General features: G+C 45.4%; 1 pseudogene; it reads right to left on the bottom strand.

The window, feature by feature from the left end:
* Positions 1-3989: 3989 nt before the first annotated feature.
* On the bottom strand, positions 3990-6711 carry Mcm2-ps1 (minichromosome maintenance complex component 2, pseudogene 1; annotated as a pseudogene).
* Positions 6712-7183: the final 472 nt, after the last annotated feature.

A 7183-nucleotide genomic window follows, 5' to 3' on the forward strand; every position in this document is an offset into this window, starting at 1 on the left:
TCGACAAATGGGATCTCATAAAACTGCAAAGCTTCTGTAAGGCAAAGGACACTGTGGTTAGGACAAAACGGCAACCAACAGATTGGGAAAAGATCTTTACCAATCCTACAACAGATAGAGGCCTTATATCCAAAATATACAAAGAACTCAAGAAGTTAGACCGCAGGGAAACAAATAACCCTATTAAAAAATGGGGTTCAGAGCTAAACAAAGAATTCACAGCTGAGGAATGCCGAATGGCTGAGAAACACCGAAAGAAATGTTCAACATCTTTAGTCATAAGGGAAATGCAAATCAAAACAACCCTGAGATTTCACCTCACACCAGTGCGATTGGCTAAGATCAAAAACTCAAGTGACAGCAGATGCTGGCGAGGATGTGGAGAAAGAGGAACACTCCTCCATTGTTGGTGGGATTGCAGACTGGTAAAACCATTCTGGAAATCAGTCTGGAGGTTCCTCAGAAAATTGGACATTGAACTGCCTGAGGATCCAGCTATACCTCTCTTGGGCATATACCCAAAAGATGCCTCAACATATAAAAGAGACACGTGCTCCACTATGTTCATCGCAGCCTTATTTATAATAGCCAGAAAATGGAAAGAACCCAGATGCCCTTCAACAGAGGAATGGATACAGAAAATGTGGTACATCTACACAATGGAATATTACTCAGCTATCAAAAACAACGAGTTTATGAAATTCGTAGGCAAATGGTTGGAACTGGAAAATATCATCCTGAGTGAGCTAACCCAATCACAGAAAGACATACATGGTATGCACTCATTGATAAGTGGCTATTAGCCCAAATGCTTGAATTACCCTAGATCCCTAGAACAAACGAAACTCAAGACGGATGATCAAAATGTGAATGCTTCACTCCTTCTTTAAATGAGGAAAAAGAATACCCTTGGCAGGGAAGGGAGAGGCAAAGATTAAAACAGAGACTTAAGGAACACCCATTCAGAGCCTGCCCCACATGTGGCCCATACATATACAGCCACCCAATTAGACAAGATGGATGAAGCAAAGAAGTGCCGACCGACAGGAGCCGGATGTAGATCGCTCCTGAGAGACACAGCCAGAATACAGCAAATATAGAGGCGAATGCCAGAAGCAAACCACTGAACTGAGAATAGGTCCCCTATTGAAGGAATCAGAGAAAGAACTGGAAGAGCTTGAAGGGGCTCGAGACCCCAAAAGTACAACAATGCCAAGCAACCAGAGCTTCCAGGGACTAAGCCACTACCTAAAGACTATACATGGACTGACCCTGGACTCTGACCCCATAGGTAGCAATGAATATCCTAGTAAGAGCACCAGTGGAAGGGGAAGCCCTGGGTCCTGCTAAGACTGAACCCCCAGTGAACTAGTCTATGGGGGGAGGGCGGCAATGGGGGGAGGGTTGGGAGGGGAACACCCATAAGGAAGGGGAGGGGGGAGGGGGATGTTTGCCCGGAAACCGGGAAAGGGAATAACACTCGAAATGTATATAAGAAATACTCAAGTTAATAAAAAAAAAGAAAAAAGAAAAAAAAAAGAAAAAAATATTAAAATACTGACCTTAATTCCAATAACACTTCAGCTAGAAAAAAAGATGATTAAGTTCTAGTTTCAGAGCCACCAATATTATATGAAGTAGCAAAGTAGATCTCATATTAAGTTTATTCACCATGATGTAATAAAATTATTTTTTAAATAATGGAACAGAGCTGGGATTATAGTATTGCTTGTGTAGCATTTGTCTTAGGTTTAATCCCCAGAGCCACAAAACAATTAAAAAAACACACAAAACACAATGGAACAAAACAATAACTGCATATAAAAATATTGATACCTATTTTATACAATGTACAAATATTACTTCAAATTAGATCATAAACATTCACATAAGACCCAAAGCTATTCAACCTAAAAAGAAAACTGTCCGAGGGTTCCTTTGGTAGAACACCATGACTGAAACTTGGGGAAGGAAGGGTTCATTTCATCATTCAGGGAACTTAGGACAGGAATTCAAGGTAGGAACCTACGAACAGGAACTGATGCAGATACCATGGAGATATGCTGCTTATTGACTTGCTTCCAAAGGCTTATAATACCAGACCAGGGGTTGCATTGCCCATCATGACCTAACCTCTACTCCACATCAAGAAAACACACCACAGGTTTGCCCACAGGTCAATTGTGGGGGACTTGGGAAAGCTGGGTATTTACTCAATTGAAGTTCCTTATTCTCAAGTGACTCTAGCCTGTGTCAAGATAATATCAAACTAGCCATTATAAATATACATATGTAAGTCTTCCAGTCTTCAGTTTGACTATATCTCTTTTTATTGATTGCATTGGTTATTTGACTATTTTATACATATACATAGTGCATTCTGTTTACTCACATTCTGTCTACGGTCCTACCACCCTGACATGCCTGTGTCATCTGATTGCTCATATTTTCCTACCATCTCTTACATTCTTTCCACCGCTGTAGGCTTATGTTTTTCAAAACCTACTTTTAATAAGGGTACTTAAATATTTAACCTCCCTTCTAGCCCACCACCCAGAGGTAGTGGTAAGGAAAGATTAATAAGGCAAAGGAGGATGGGGACCTATTTCATTGAAGTGAATCCAATGTTCATTGTCAGCATATCAGCAGTTCACTTCACTTGAATCAGCCATGACAGTTTGATCTGAAAGGCTTAGCCAATTGGCTTGAGTCTGAGGAAGCAGCAAGAAGCCACCAGAACACCACCAGAAGTTCTCTATGAAGTCAAGACAAATGGTGACTAGCAAAGAGTGGCAAGGCAAACCAATACTACCAAGTGTCGTCAGTGATTGTTTGCAAAGCCCAGTGATGATCAGCAAAGAAAGGCAAGGTAAACCAAAACCATACAGCATTGCCCACTGTCTGTTTTGTTACATTTATAGGCTTTCCAAACATCACATGTTCTCTCAATTGTCTGCTTTAGCAAAACATCACATACTCCCTTTTCAGGCTGCTTCCAGAAAAAATACCACAATCTGTTCTCAGCAAAACATTCTCCCACATATCTGTTTCAGTAAAAACATCCCCCATTAAGACAGTTTCCAGAAATTCATCACATTACACAACTGAGTCTCCAAAGAAACCAGAAATTTCCACTTCACACCTCTCCTGTACTCCCTCCTCCTTATAGATACTTTTCCCATATTTATGCATTGTTTTGTTTCATTTTTGATACTTTGATTTTTTTAACCTGGACTATCTGTGTGGCTATGAGTCTGGAAGTATTCTTTGGAACCTGGTGTGCTGTTTGGCGTAAAACAAAAGGCAATAATTTTCCTTCCCCTATAATCAATCAGTTGCCAATAGTTCAATGGAGAATAGTAAAGCCTGTGACCCCCCTGCTTGATACATGTTTGATGTTGACAGAGTCAGTCTTGTACAGACCCTTTGCAGGCAACCATAGTTTCTGTGAGATCCAGTAGGGAATGTCTTTTTTTGCCATTATGTAACAAAAGTTTTTTCCCCAACAATGTATTATCAACATACACAGTTTCCTCCTCATTCGAATGTTCTCTTTTTGACCGCTTTGCTATATTTTTGAAAAGGAGGCCCTCAAACTTTATTAAATTTAACTTAATCCATTACAATAGCTTAGACAGTTTAGTTTCTTTAGTTATTTAGATGGTGCTGTTCTCCATTAAGCCACATCCACAACGTACATAATTGACTTGGGAATGAATGGCATTATTATTATTTTGCTCTGCATTATTGTTTAAATGCTATAAAATTTGCTTTCTGTCATTTTTAATTTTTAAGTTGTATTCAAATTTATTAAAAAATAAACTATAAGAAACTGTACAAGAAGCGAACGAAGGCACAGGCTAGGCGGGAAGAAAATCAGCACAAGGAGCATGGGCCCTCCCTCTGTAGGCAGGGTCTTGTGCTCCTCCATCACAGGCTCCAAGAACGTTCTGGAAAAGTTTGTAAACACTTCTAAGTTGCTCTTTATCTCAGAACTGCTGTAGGATCAGCTTGCGTTTCAGGTCACGGCTGAATTTGTTGATTTTGAAGAGGTTGCTGTCGTAGAAGGCAGAGAGGTTGTGGATATTGATCTGCCTGGCCTTGTCCATCAGGTCCTTCTCAGGCATTTCGATGGTGTCCTGCTGGGCCCCAAAGCAGTTATGTTGGTATGTCACCTGCTCAGCCACCAACTGCTTCAGTATGAAGAGCATCAGATCATTGTTATCTCGATGGAAGGAGAGATACCAGGCAAAAGTCTTGTGCATGCTGCGCATGACACTGAACTTTTGGGTGTCAATGAAGCTCTCCAGCATCATGCAGATGGCCATGTTGACATCATCTTCCATTACGTAGTCTCGCAGGTGCATGCATGCATGGGCCTCTGCCATGCAGATCATGGACTTGATGTGTCGCACTGTGATGGGAATACTGCCCGTTGCCATGGACTCCTTCTTCAGGCCGCTGTACATCCTGGCCACTTTGTCCTGGTCCATCTGGTTGAGCTTTGGGCAGACCCGTTCCTTGGCATAGATAATATACTTCTTCAGGACCTCCTCACGCAGGGGCTCCACACCGTATGTGTTGGGCATGGCTGGCTCTGTGGTACCACCGTTGGTCACCCCTTCATCCTTCTTGTTGCTGGGGTGGTGTCTGATGTGGCTGCCAACCACAAAGCGGGCCAGCATATCATCCTGAACAGGATCAACAGTGTCCCTCACCACACACAGGATATCAAAGCGGGAAATGATGGACTCTGTGAGGTCTACATTCCCTGAGAAGATCAGTGAAGGGTCGTGGCAGCCCCCTATGGGGTTGGCAGCAGCTATGATGGTGCAGCAGGCTTGCAGCGAGGTAATGATGCCAGCCTTGAAGATGGAGATGCTTTGCTGTTCCATGGCCTTGTGGATGCTGGTCCTGTCCTGGTCATTCATCTTGTCAAACTCACCAATGAGACACACCCCCTGGTCGGCCAGAACCAGGGCTCCAGCCTCTAAGGTCCACTCTCTGCTGACAGGATGCCGCTGAACATACGCCATGAGTTCCACAGCTGATGCACCTTGGCCAGTGGTGAAGATGGCATGGCTGGACAATTTTTTTTATTTGAGGAACTGGGACTTTACTGTGCCAGGGTCCCCACACAAGAGCACATTGATGTCACCTCGAACCTTGTGCTTTCCACCTGGGTTCTTGGGCTCCCCTCCAAACAGGGCCAGAGCCAGGCCTCTCTTCATGTCTTCATGCCCATAGATGGAGGTTGCAATGCTGGCAAAGATCTTCTCTCCGATTTGCTGATCCATGGAAAGACTGGTGATCATCTTCACGTCCTCATCAGTGAGCTCACCCATGGCCACTTTGTTGTCCTTCTTGGCAACATGGTTGGCCAGGATGATGGTGACGAAGATGGGAAAGCCGTTGGTGGTGTTAAGCTAGCCATCATAATTATTGTGGTAAATGCTGGTCAGCTCTATCTCGTCTCCTGGCTTGCAGCTGTCCACCAGATCAGCAAGGAGGATGGCATCCTTGGAACGGGGCAGCCGGCCAGCCACCACCTTGCCGGGACTCTCCTGGATGCGGATCCATTGGTAGTTCTGATAGATGGTCTCCTCCATGTTGATCTCAAAGGGCCCAGTTGACTGGCACTCAGGGCAGGAGCCAGGTTCACCTCCTGGTTCTGAGACTGGCAGAAAGGCCCCAGTATAAAGTTGCACTTGCTACAGTTATACTTGACCATGCTGAGCTGGGGCAGGACTCCAGTGCAACTGGTCACCACACCGCTGGTATGGATCAGCTGGTTCAGGTGTAGCTGCCTCAGTGAATGCAGCTCCTCCACCAGAGGCAGGTGGGAGATGCGCACGTGAATGTGGTTGGTGATGAGGTCATATTTAGGATACATGGACAACACAACTTCCAGGGCGGCCTCATCAAAGATCTGCAGCAGCTCAGCCGGTGCCTCGGGTAAGAAGCATGCCAACATATGTTCCCGGGCTGCCAGGTCTTCATAATTTACTACCAAACTCTCCCAGTTCTCTTTGCACACATCACTGATACACTCCTTGAAGACATTGTGGCCATGGCTGTCCACGTGGGTGTGCAAGAAGTTCTTGAAACGGTGGTGGATCTCCAGCCTGGGCCCTGCCATGCTCACCTACTCGCGCACCGAGTGACCCTTGAGGTCCTCCATGTTCTCAGTACTCTCAATCATCTCTTCATCCTCCTCGTCATCTTCTGTGGCACGCTCTACGTGGCGGTGCTTATGGGCAGGCCGCTCCTCATCTTCCTCGTCGCTGTCGTACAGCAGCCCACGACGCATGCAACCCAGGCCTCTGCCAGCCTCATAGTCCTGCTGCCTCATAACCCGCTCAGCTGCCTCACTCTGACTGGCTCTCAGCTCCTCCACATCTTCAGCATCCAGGGCCAATCCCTCTGCCTCGTAGACATCGTAGACATCGAGCTCGGGAATGGGATGGTAGTCTCTCTCCATACCATCACCATGAGTTCCTCTCCATCCTCTTCTTCCTCCACGGGCCCCTCCGTGCCCAGCAGCCCCTCGGACTCATCCTCAAATGGGGGGAGGTCTCTACCAGGGCTGGAGGTAAGAGTGTCAGCACGTCAGGAGCTGCGGCCTGGGCTGGAGATGAGGGGATCACTGATCTGTCACTGCTGAGGAGCAGGGCTAGATGCTGCTGAGAAGGACTCAGAAGACTCCGCCATCCCTGTGCTAGCTTCATCACCCATTTTTAAATTAATGTTTGTTTGTTTTGTTTGTTTGTTTTATACACAGGATAACATAAGACAGGCCTGACTGTTCTGGTCAAGCTATGTAGACCAGAATGGCTACTTACAGACATCCTCCTGCCTTGTTTCCTGTGAAGTGAGATTAAAGGCCTGCAATATTATATCTGTCTATATTTTATTTCATTGGGATTATACTATTGACTTAGCCAACATTATTATTGCCTCAATGAAACACCATGAGCAAAAGGCAGACTTTCATCAAAGGAAATCAGGTGTCTGGGGCTTCCCCAGCTGTCCTTAGTAGTCTGCTATCCCCAGCAGACCTCAATTATCTGCCCACCTTCATTAAACCTACTGATCCTGAACCACACAGACCTGCTGACAGGGAAACATACAGCCCAAGGATACCCTGTCACACCAAGACCATAGAGGTTAAGCCCCCTCCCAA

The sequence above is a fragment of the Rattus norvegicus genome, chromosome X (genome assembly GCF_021556685.1).
Source record: "Rattus norvegicus strain SHRSP/BbbUtx chromosome X, alternate assembly SHRSP_T2T, whole genome shotgun sequence".
Lineage (NCBI taxonomy): Eukaryota > Metazoa > Chordata > Mammalia > Rodentia > Muridae > Rattus > Rattus norvegicus.